Below are 12,985 nucleotides of genomic sequence, written 5' to 3'. Positions count from 1 at the left end.
ATTATTGCGGCTCATTATGAGTTCATTTAATATCGTGATTAAGAATTACCTTAAGTATTGTCTATCTAAAACAGCAATGTTTCGAAGAAATCCGTAGAAAGTGACTATGAGTCATAATTATTATTTTTTTGATCGTTATACTACAATGAAAGCCTTGATTATTGTGTTAAATTTATTTTGCATATAGAGGATTTGGTTCATATAAATATTACCCTTAACGGTTTATATGAAAACTTAATTTAATTAAAAATGTGTAGCCACTAGAGCACAGCGATAAATATTGAACCGCAACGCTGCTCCAATCCGCCAACATATTCTCATGTACTGTTATACACGTACTTACCACTACATAGCAACGTGCTTTACCTACATAATGATAATAGAAGGATAAAATCAGAGACAATGCTCTGATATGAGCTTTAATTTTAATATAATCTTTAATAGATTTTAAAGGTTTAAATTGGGTAAGTATATATATTTTTCTAAACAAAATGGTATCTCGATAAGTCGTACTAGACTTAAAATGCTAAAATTAATATATACTAACAAAAGATCGTACAACTTAAAAAAATCCTCGAATTATAAATCTAAACAAAGTCACACATTTATATGTATAAATAAATGTAAGACAATAATTTCTATATTTCAAATTTATATATATTTTACTTTGGCTAAACGTATATTTAAAAATCGATTTCAAGTAATTCGTTCACTATAATAGTTTATTACTCTCTTATATAATAAATAGAAATAATTTAAAAGTCAATAATTACATAAACCATGTATGGAATGATGCACTTTCTCCAATGACATCACTAGGTCGCGTTCATTCAACACTCGATATTAAGAACTTTGGACGCCAATTGAGAAATGAAACTCTGGTTTCTGGAAAACTGGTCCGTATGTGTCATGTACAAGATAGTTAATATGTAAAATGACCGCATTTTTATATAGCAACTACCGAACGCACTTCTATATAGGTCTCAATAAAAAGTGTGATTTTTAAAAAAAGATTTACCTGTAAAACTATGGTTTCATGTAAATTAGGACACATGGTAAGAGAAGAATGGTCAAAAAAGGTAACAGATTGGTAGGAAAGAGAAGCAAGGAATGGCGAGGCGTTGGGAAGACGACATGAGATAAGCCTGGGTAGAATCTTATAGAAAGGACAGTTCAATATGGCGACTTGTGGAGGTCTATGTCAAGAGACAAGCTGATTAGTGAATAGTGAATAATGTATAACATACCATAGACGTACGTAAGTACAGCAATAAATACTTATTTTATGTAAATTGACTATAATGATTATTGTTAGAGTTGCTAAAAACATATCATACATAAAATCTAATCCATAGCTTCAGGCAGAATCTCAGAATACACTACTAAACATTAAATGAGATAAATTAATGCCAATTTCGTAAAAAATTACGAAATTGGTTTAAAATTAGAGGTATATATATAGATATGTAACTTGAAGCTTCTGAAATTGTATTCTGTATGGTCATATAGAATACAATTTCAGAAGCTTCAATTTCTACAATATAATGAAATTATGATGATCATGTGAACATTTAGGAAACAATATTTCAAATCACACCAAGCATTTTCTGAGAGAATATATACGACTATGACACTGAATTACGCAGAAAACCTTCTCTTATTTTGAAGGAAATGTTAAATTTATTTGGAAGTAAAAGTTGATTTAACACGTCTTCAGGCTTTTTATTGTACATTACTAATATATTAAAAAAGTAGGAACATATTTCAGAAATAGCTATTCTTCACTTGTATATTCTATTTAATAAAAAATATTTATTTTCTACAGCGTCAGGCACAGAAGGCAGTTTTGCCGGCAGCACGCTTGCGAGCCTTCTGGCAGTCTCCATGGGCAGACGTATCACTTAACATCTGGTGAGCTACCTGTCTGTCTACCCCTGTAACATAAGAAAGGCTATATTTCTTGTCTATTAGAAAAAACAAATGATCACGAAACAGATGAATAAATCTGGCCAAGACCTTCAAAGGACTTTAACCTTCTACTACGGGAGTTAAAAAACCCTGTTCCTTAAAAAGTCTAATTGCAACATTATAACAAAATCACATATCTGTCACTTTCTATCACATTGTCAATGCAATTTGTCAGTAAGAGACGAAATAGTACTGCAGTTAGGTGGATCGTTTTTATAAAGGGAGAGATAATAAAGTCAGCTACGCTGTATAAGACGTAGACCGCTCTTATCTCCAATTTCTTTTAATATTCAATTATTTATTTATTAACACTTCGTTACATTCCAATATAAAAAAAATTAAACATAATTAAATCAAAAGGCAACTGGCGGCCTTATCGCTTTCGAGCGATCACTTCCAGGCAACCACTGTGATTAATGAAAAAAGTATTAAATTACATAAGATAGGCAAGAAGTGCAAAAATATATGTTATACACAGTTATTAAGACAAAACTAAACAGGAAACTAAAAAGATGATACATTAAAAATTACAAGTAAAAAGACACATAAATCACGATAATTTAAGATAAGTCTCACGTCAGTAGGTAGTTAGTAAGAAAACTAGGGATACGATGTGGATAGGTAATGTTTGTACAGAAGAAATATAAGGGAAGATAGAGAAGGAGCTAAACGAATAGGAACGGGAAGTGAATTCCATAGCCTAACTTCAGAGACCTTATTTATTTTTCTGTTTAGTATATTATGATTGGTGTAGGAATTTATTCTATGGATTTTTGTTGTTCTGTAGTCTATTGTGCAATGCGGGTTGTAATACGGCGAATCACATTCACATTCTAAACATTATGTTAATTAAATCATTAACAATTTCTGACATTAAAGACGAATTTATAATGAGCGACATTTATCTAATTAGTCGTTACATAATATAATTAGTTCATGATGTATGCAGTGAAGAATATTTTATTTCTATTGATTATGTATACTTTATTAATTAATTTCTTTTGAGATTTTTAAAAAGTTTCATTCTAAATCATTCATCATTCACTTTCTAACATCTTCATTGACAAAACAAGTCTAAGAATCAATAAACTTAACAGTTTTACGAAACAAATCACAATTGAATGGTAATTTCATGGGAACTAACTGAATGACTATAGGTTCCTTACTTTTTACACTATTATTATTTCTTACCATTGCCACTCGCTTCCCTATTGCACATATAACTTTTCTATAATGTTTATTGCATAACATGTATTTTAAAAACCTTACTTAGTAGTAACTATGAGCATCCCTGAAGTCGTACGTTCGGTCTCTCTGCAACCGCCTTGCCTAAGACCGAAAAAGTTGACAGTGCGTGTCAGGCACAGGAGGCTGGTCACCTACTTGCCTATTAGATTGCCACATGATCATGAAACAGATTTAGAAAACTAAGGCCCAGACGTAAAAAGGTAGTAGCGCCATTGATTAATTTTTAATAGAATGAAAGATAAAGGAATGAATAAGGAATGGTCATTTTAGATTTTTGGTATAAAACAGGCAATCCTGAAGGTTCAACGGATGTGACTGACGCCCATGGACACACTGCCAAAAGGGTCTCACATTCGTTGTCGGTGTTTTACGAATTGGTACACTCCTTTCCTTGAAGATTCCTAAGTCAAATTGGTTCGGAAATACCTCAATGGACAGCATAGTGCATTGCAAATTGTTGCATTGATGATGATACTGAGGTGGATGGTGTTCGACTGAATGTTATTCAAGGGAGTAAGAGTATCATCAACTGATCATACGAACGTTTTTACCACTAAATCCCCTCAAAAGGGACTTTGGATCATATGAAAAACTTTCAAATATAACACTTCAGATGTTACAATCGATAAATTTGATGACAAATTACGTTCGGAAATGAAAAATGGTTTTAAAAATTTGTCGACGAACCCCCAGGTTTAGGTGGAGTATTTTCAAATAGCTTTTGACGTAGAAGTATGAAAAAAAAGCCGCCATACAAAACCAAAATGGCCGTTTATGTATGAATATAGCTTAAAATTTGCATAGGGGCTATGAATTTGAATAGTATAAAAATCTGCATGTTGGACTAGTGGTTTCAGCATTCGATCCCCGGCTGTGCCGGCCAATGGATTTTCTTTCTACTTCAGATGTTACAATCGATAAATTTGATGACAAATTACGTTCGAAAATGAAAAATGGTTTTAAAAATTTGTCAACGAACCCCCAGGTTTAGGTGGAATATTTTCAAATAGCTTTTGACGTAGAAGTATGAAAAAAAGCTGCCATACAAAACCAAAATGGCCGTTTATGTATGAATCTAGCTTAAAATTTGCATAGGGGCTATGAATTTGAATAGTATAAAAATCTGCATGTTGGACTAGTGGTTTCAGCATTAGATCCCCGGCAGTGCCGGCCAATGGATTTTCTTTCTATGTGCGCATTTAGCATTAGCTCAAACGGTGAAGGAAAACATCGTGAGGAAACCGGCTTGTCTTAAACCCAAAAAATCGACGGCGTGCGTCAGGCACAGAAGGCTGATCACCTACTTGCCTATTCGATTAACAAACAGATACAGATCATGAAACAGATACAGAATCTGAGGCCCAGACCTAAAAAGGTTGTAGTGCCATTGATTGTTTATTATTATGAAAAACCTGCATACTCAACATTTTAGTTTTGGACTTAGTATCCAATTGTTATGCTACCCGAATGCCAACGGTATGCAAAAACTGTGGGACTTCGAATCTCGATCAGATAAAATTGATTAGAAACTTATCTCTAATACATATGAGAGATAACTGTTATGGGTAAATAGTTTTTTTTTTAATTAAATTTTGTAGCAATATTGTATTGAAGATTAAAAAAGAGATTAAAGAAGAGTAAAAAAATCGACAACCATTTTGTATTAACATCAGAATCTGTCGGAAAATCTTCACGCATATCGTTTGGAGCCTTTAAAGCTGCTCTAGTTGTTGCTGTTGGGGATTTTTTATATGGACACAATTTTGACATGGCTGACTATTGGCTTGCAGCACTGCCACGCGAGCTGCAAAGCAGCGGAGCGCACTTTTTACATTGTCGTTTCATCGGTAACTTATGGCAGTTATATTTACACTATTATTTCTATTGCGGAATTTTCAAATCTATACAGGACACGGCGTAATCACGCGAGCTTTAAAGCGCACTTTTAAACTTGATTTGAGGAAAGTCTTTTAATCGGTTTTCTAGCAAATTTATATTGGAAAAGGGTTACTACTACAGTTTATCCTGATTTAAGGGTCATGTTTGCGGACAAGGTCGGCTTGGCAGGCTTCCTCTCGAAACCATTTACTACTGGTAAATATAGTTTCATTGATGTCACGCATTTTTCAATACATATAAATTCAATATAATTCGAGTAAGGAAGACAGTAACAGTAAAAATAACATAAAGAATACTATTGGACCTGATAGACGTCCTGTTCCGTGTGCATATGTTGTCTTAAATGTCTTACAAAAACTTCAAACTTAAAAAAAATAAAAATCTAATTGTAAATGTAAACCATGTTCAAACACAGGCACTGAAGATATAAAAAGATATTATATCAATAACTTCGAAAGAGGTTAATTATTTTCTCTAGAACAAAGCCTACGTTAACAGCAAAGCAACTTACAAGACAAGATGAAAAATTACATTTTCTTTTTCCCCGCTATCAGTGCTAATGACACAGTATTTAAGTTCCTTTTCCGTTCATTCATAGCAGAGGTCCCGAGAGAGACTTAATTACATTTTTTGAGCGAAATGAGTGAGTAGATTAGGGAGTTTTTCCCCGGAGGTCCTCATAAAAACTATACTATACTCGTTTCATATTAATTTAAAGTCACGCCTCGCTTAATTGTAACTCTGTGAACGCCGAACGAGAAATGTACTAAACTTTGCATAAGCGAGTCTTTATGATTATGATTGGACGATGTTCTTTACGTTAGATTGACGTTTACGAGCAGTGTTGGCCTAGTAGCTTTAGCGTGCGACTCTCATCCCTGAGGTCGAAGGTTCGATCCCCGGCTGTACATCATTGGACTTTCTTTCCATGTGCGCATTTAACATTCGCTCGAACGGTGAAGGAAACATCATGAGAAAACCGTTATGCCTTAGACCCAAAAAGTCGACGGCGTGTGTCAGGCACAGAAGGCTGATCACCTGTTTGCCTATTAGATTAACAAATGATCATAAAACAGATACATAAATCTGAAACCCAGACCTAAAATGGTTGTAGCACCATTGATTTTTTATTGATTGACGTTTAATAATTCTATGTACATTATTTTATATATGTTCATAATACAAATGGTGTTTACCATTTCAAATTTGTTCCCATATATTGAGGCATAAACGTTGAGAAATTCTCAAGATATTATTTAAAAAAAATGTAAATGTTCAGCTTGTATTTTGTAACCATGTAAATATATAAATGTATATAATAATACAAACCAAGTTAATTGGTTTGTATTATTATATACATTTATATAGTGTTCATTGTCGTTAATAGAGCTGTAACAATGGCAACAGACTTGTCATAATGTATAAAACATTTCTTGTTTTTTCATGTTTAAAGTTAAAATTGTTTAAAGATTGACAGTCCAGTAATTAGTTGCGGTGATAAATACTTTCTCTCACCGAAGGTGTCGATTTACGATGGTTTTAATGTCAACTCGAAAAGTATTCAAGTTAATCGTAAAAGTCTGATTGTCATTGGTATCGAACACAGAGTCTAGATAGTGACATATCGAATGACGTTCAGTTTCGCGGTCATTTGAAAGAGAAGGCTAAATTAGCCTCTAAGAAGCTGCTGCTTACGGTGTGCTCAGCAAGGCGAGACGATCTTCGGACGGACTTCACTCGCTACCGCTTGCAACTAAAGTGGAAAATTGACCCTATTTAGGGTACTGTTCTAACACCTTGGCGGTAGCTCCCCAATTCTTTCCACTTGACTGTATTCATCGATGAGCGGTTCGAAGCGGTGATGTCCAGTCACTTTTCGAGCGGCTTGATCCTTTGGCGCTGCGTAGAGAACGAAATTCCACCCGTATCACCTCAACCACTGAGCGTTTTTAAGGCAGTGTTTGCCGCGCCACCACCACGACGTGCCGTTTACTACCTCACCATTGGCATCCAATAAAACTCTTCTGGAAAGTTTCATTTCAGTTTTATATCTAGGTGAAATTAATAAAAAACCTCAGTCCGTGATCTTAATTACCAGTAAAGGAGTCAAATATTAATGGATACCGCATCACGTCTATAACGGTTTAACGGAATTTATACTTCGGTAAACATTTGAATTTAGAACGTGCATACACAAATTTGTGAATCTAAGCACAGAATATATATGATTATATTAAAAAATTGTGATATGTACAGTTATGGACGAATACCATCACTATACGGAACCAGATGCCCACTAAAGTATTTCCGAACCAATTTAATTTTCACATGCGGTGGTATCACTTACCATGAGGTAAGCCTCCGTTTGCCCCCTGTACTATAAAAAAAAGATCAACACGTATAATCGAACAATTACCGTAATAGAATTTTAATTTGAATGGAAAACTTTAACCGCGTTCCTTGGCGTATGCAAGTGAATAGAAGCACAAACATGTATGAATATCATTCGTGTAAAATACAATTTGTAGTAAAAAAATTCCCGCTGTTAAAGACATTGCTTGTGTTATGGCCTCAGTATTAGATAGGTATCAGATCAGTTCTAAAATAGGAATAACAACAATTTAATTATTATGGTGGTACAATCTAAACTTCGCATATTCCACACATGGTGCGGAAATTTGTCTTAAAAGGTAAAATTTTACATAGAAGATTACATATTAGCAATGATATTATCTTTATTATGTAAGAATTGACTATAATGAATTTGATGATGTAGTGATGAAATATTATCATTACATCATCAAATTATTAAAAAATATTACTATATAAATAATAATCGGCTACAACCTTTTTAAGTCTTGGCCTCAGATTTCTGTATCTATTTCATGATCATTTGTATATCGAATAGGCAAGTAGTTGATCAGCCATCTGTACCTGACACACGCCGTCGACTTTTTTGGGTCTTAAAGGCAAGGTTTCCTCACGATTTTTTCCCTCACCGTTCGAGCTGTTAAATGCGCAGCTAGAAAGAAAATCCATTCGTGCACAGCCGGGGATCGAACCTACGTACGACCTCAGGGATGGGAGTCGCACGTTGAATCCACTAGGCTAACACTGTTCAAAAATATTATTATATTAAATAATTAAAAATCACAAATAGTTCTTTAATTCCCTTTTTAAAAACATTAGTAGGAAGTTCTTTGAATAGTTTTGGTTAATTTACCTTGATTGCCACACAAGAAATGTATGCCTATAGTCCATATAAATTTTAAGCATAACCTTGTTTTAGTGACCTCATCATTTTTAGAATTTACATAAAGGGAATAGATAAAATTTGAGCTTCTTAAACTACGCAACTATCGAGACAGTTTGCTCCACAAATTGCTCTAATACACTTTGTTCAGACTTAAAATCCCTATATACTTCGAATTAATTTCCCAATTAAACAATTATTTTAAAACTGGAATACTACTTAGAAGTTAAAAAAACTAATCATCAGGAGAGATATAGTTCGCACTAAGTGACGCATCCAAGTTAACAAATCTACAAATTGGATATAATGAATATCGTATTACTGAAGGTTTACCTCGTATTCGGTTTCAGTTTGCAAGTTCACAGTACCTTGGACTTAGTTTCCGTAGTTCAATACCGTATGCAATACTCTGTAAAGGGCAACTTGTTCCGTCCTATATTCACTATACTTAGTCTGGCCATAAATTCTGTTACAATTGAATATTAACAATATATTGACTTTGAATTTAGAATCTGTCATTTTTATATCATTGTTCATTGGGTTTTCTCATTTTGGCGCCAATATATTGTAGAATATTTTGCGATATTAAAATGAAGTGTGTTGATAAAGAGAACCAAATCGCTGTGATTACATTAAACAAAGTAGGTATGGCCAAATGCAATTATTAAAACTCGCCATACGCTTAGTATTAGTAAAATGTTTGTGTACCGGGCTATTAATAGGAACAACGAGACCTACTCTGTTTGTAACAGAAAAAGATCTGGCCATCCACGTAGTGTTCGTACGAAAAATGTGGTTAAAGTAGTAAGGGAAGGAATTTGATGAAATCCAAATTTTTTTATCTCAGGAGTTGAAGATAAAACCTATGTTGCGTATTTTAAAAGATGACTTAGGACTTGTAGCCTATAAGAGACGTAATAGTAATTTCCAAACTGATATTTGAAAAAAGAATAGGGTGGTAAAACCGAAACAACTACTGAAGCAGTACGCAAAGGTCACAGAAAATAATGTTTACGGATGAGAAAGCTTTTCACTTGAGCAACATTTTAACAAACAATATGACCGTATTTATGCTCAAAGCTCTAAGGAAGCTTTCCAATTAGCCGACAGAGTGCAATGCGGGCACTATCCGACTTCAATGATGGTTTGGTGGGGTATTATCTACGAAGGAGTGACTGAGCCATGCTTTTATGAAAAAGGTATTAAAACATCGGCACAAATCTATCAAGAAACCATTCTTGAGAAGGTAGTGACAACACCATGTTCAAGAACCAAGAATGGTCGTTCCAGCACGACTCGCACCGAGTCATAAAGCTCGGTCGACGAAGTCTCGGTTGGAAACGAACGTTTTGGACTTCATCCGAGCTGAAGACTGGCTGTCGTCTAGTCTAATTACTATATAATAATTGATTATATTAGATAATTTGGAGTAACTAACACAATCCGTACGATTGGCAGTGAAGATTTTTTTCATGGAAAGAATGCGTGCTTCTATTGATATCTGGCCTCGAATAAGCTTTTTATATTTTAAATTGTTTTTTAATTTTTACTTTGTTTCAGTATATATGGCTAGACTAGGTATAGATAGCGGCCACATTAGTATGGTATTTATTTTATAGATAGTACTGTTACACTACTTATTAAATGTGTAGCTGTTTTCGTCAATTTGAAAACAGTTTTCCGAATATAATAAAGAAAGGTATGTACCAAAGATACATATCCTTACTCCCGGTAATCCAGCCCCTGTCTAATCAGGCACCCCCTGTATTCCGACACGGTCTATTATTTATTAATGAATTTTTTTTGACAATTTTCGCTAATTCATGACTAAACAAGTAATAACTTGTACGCACCACCATTATTGTCCTCGACGCATAGGATATTGTTTTGATACTGATTGCTTAGTTTGAGTTTTAAGTTTGAAGAAGATAGCTGTGCAGTCTAGTGTTTGTTCATTGTTTACTGTTTACTCTATTGGGACTATAAGGTGTCTTAGACAGTACTCTGTACTCCGACAAACTCCGAAACGTTTGTCAGATTACCGAGGGTCCGCTGTATTTCGTTTGTTTTTAATGACTTAATTCATATTTCATTATTACTGAGAAACATAGGCTACATTCTTATATTAAAAAAAACAACAGTGCGAGGGACTGGCGAGTATTCTATATAGTCACCAAATAATTTTGTATCAAGTTTATATAAATACATTATTTATGTATATAAAAAATAAATAAATCAGTGGCGCTACAACCTTTTTAAGCCTTGGCCTCAGATTTCTGTATCTGTTTCATAATCATTTGTTAAACTAATAGGTAAGTAGGTGATCAGCCTTCTGTGCCTGACGCACGCCGTCGACTTTTTTTGGATCTAAGGCAAGCTGGTTTCCTCACGATGTTTTCCATCACCGTTCGAGCTAATGTTAAATACGCACATAGTAAGAAAATCCATTGGTGCACAGCTGGGGAACGAACCTACGACCTCAGGGAGTATTTATGTGTATATTGTGACGAAATATATTTCGATAAGGATCGATTCTGATGAAATTTTTTGAGCGGGATTCCAGAATGATTATTGTAATTAACATGTGTGTAGTACTTTTGTCGGGTTCGCTTTTCTTTAAACTGTTATTTGTAACTGTTGTATTGTATGTAGAAACACTATTAAAGAATTAGATTTAAAGGGTGACCGCCCTTATGATATAGATTTCGGCAACCGTTCATTATTATATTAAAAAAACTTAAATGATAATTCCTTTCCTGCTCATGCAAAATAATGTTTATAGCTCGTGAGATGCAGTTCCTGAACTGTCGATGCTATTTAATAAAGTATTCATTTCTAAATTTAAAATTTAACTACCACACGTAAAGCTTCAAGTATTACAATTATCGTGAACTACGCGAGGATTCTCCCATGAGGGCAAAGCCATGAATTTCATAATGAGTGACTGCGATATATTTGAGACCCTTGTTAAGGTGACACACCTTGTGTTGTGTATGAAAAGGGATAATTGTGTAATTATCATATTATATTTTAATTTTAGTCTGTTTGGTTTTTCCAGCCTATCATTATGAATGAGACAAATACAATTATGTCCCCGGTAGACCTTAGTCAGAGGTGTAAAGATACCCGGGTAAGCCATGAAGATCAAAGCACCAAGTCAGTGTTCAGAAAGGTTTCATTGGATGCCGTGATCCAAAATTAAAGTAGCCATGATGATCGCCAACCTTCGAAATGAGACTATAAGAGTGCGTTCTATATTCAAAATTTCTTTTATACGTTTAAGTTCACTCTGTTTTAGAAATATTTAAGTATTGTATCTTCTAAACCAGCCCTCTAACGATGCAATTACTGTTGCGCTAAGAACCTAGGAACCCAGTTTATATGCTATCTGACTTACCCCATAATCTTATTACAGATTAATGAGGCGTACCTCGTAGTAGGCGTAGTAATGTGAGTACAGTGTTAATGAGACGACTTTAAACATATTGATAATAATTTGTTTATCAAAGTTTCATTCAATATTATTAAAAGTAATGGTCTCTCATCCCTGAAGTCGTAGGCTCATTCCGGCTGTGCACCAATGGAATTTGTGTCTTTGTACGCATTTAATACTCGCTCGTAGTGAAGTGAAGTGAAGTGAAATTCTGTGAGAAATCTCCCGCCTATATCAAATAATAAAAATACAAAAGTCAGATAGAAGGTTGATCGCTACTTTGAAATAAAAAAATGTGTGCGTGTACTAGTCTACACACCTAAGAAGTCAAACTTCTTTATGACCTTATTTTTCGAAAAATGATCTACTGTATGCAACTTTACAGAAATTGTTTAAGAAAAGTTAAATAAGATAAAGTTTAACAAAAGGCTTTTTTTATCATAGACATGAATACAAATGTTACAATTATTTCATTTTACCTTATTCCTAGTAAGATTATTACATAATTTCAATAATTGTAATTGATTTATTACTATCATTGTGTATTTTTGTTATTAATGGCTTCGAATCTCTTCGAATCAATCGTGGTAGGGACAAGAAAAAGATGGCGCGTAACCGAAAATGTGACGGTAAATTTTTTTACAACGCCGATAAAGAACAGTTACTAATCTGAGGGCAAAACCCATATAGGGTTGTAGCGCTATTATTATTAATATGCACCTGCGAAGGCTGTGTTTATCTCTATGTACCGTACACTAAAAACCTTTAACTCTATAATTTGTCTGGGTTTTGTAGGTATTAGCGCGTACAAATTATGTGACAGGGGTGTTTCTAAGCTTAACGGCGCAATTTGCAGTCATTACAGCCTCTTAATTATTGTTTGTTCAAACAAATTACTTTGGGTGACGTTAAAAACTTAAATAATTTTATTTTCGGCACTGGTAAAAAGAAGTTTGGGACGATAAGTCTTTTTGACATTTAAGTATTAAGCATTTCATTTTATATGACTTTAAACATACTGTCAACCCGTAAGACGTTATCACGCCATTCTAAATTTGAATTGCAGACAGTGTTTATTCTACGGAGAACAAAGAAATCAGTTTTCAAATTATTTTATAGTGTCACATACTTTTCTAGGCCGGTAAGAGCGCGGCTCTCATGGATATTAGTATCGCCAGTATATA

This window comes from Pieris brassicae, chromosome 6 (genome assembly GCF_905147105.1).
Source record: "Pieris brassicae chromosome 6, ilPieBrab1.1, whole genome shotgun sequence".
Classification (NCBI taxonomy): Eukaryota; Metazoa; Arthropoda; class Insecta; order Lepidoptera; family Pieridae; genus Pieris; species Pieris brassicae.
This window is presented reverse-complemented; position numbering follows the sequence as displayed.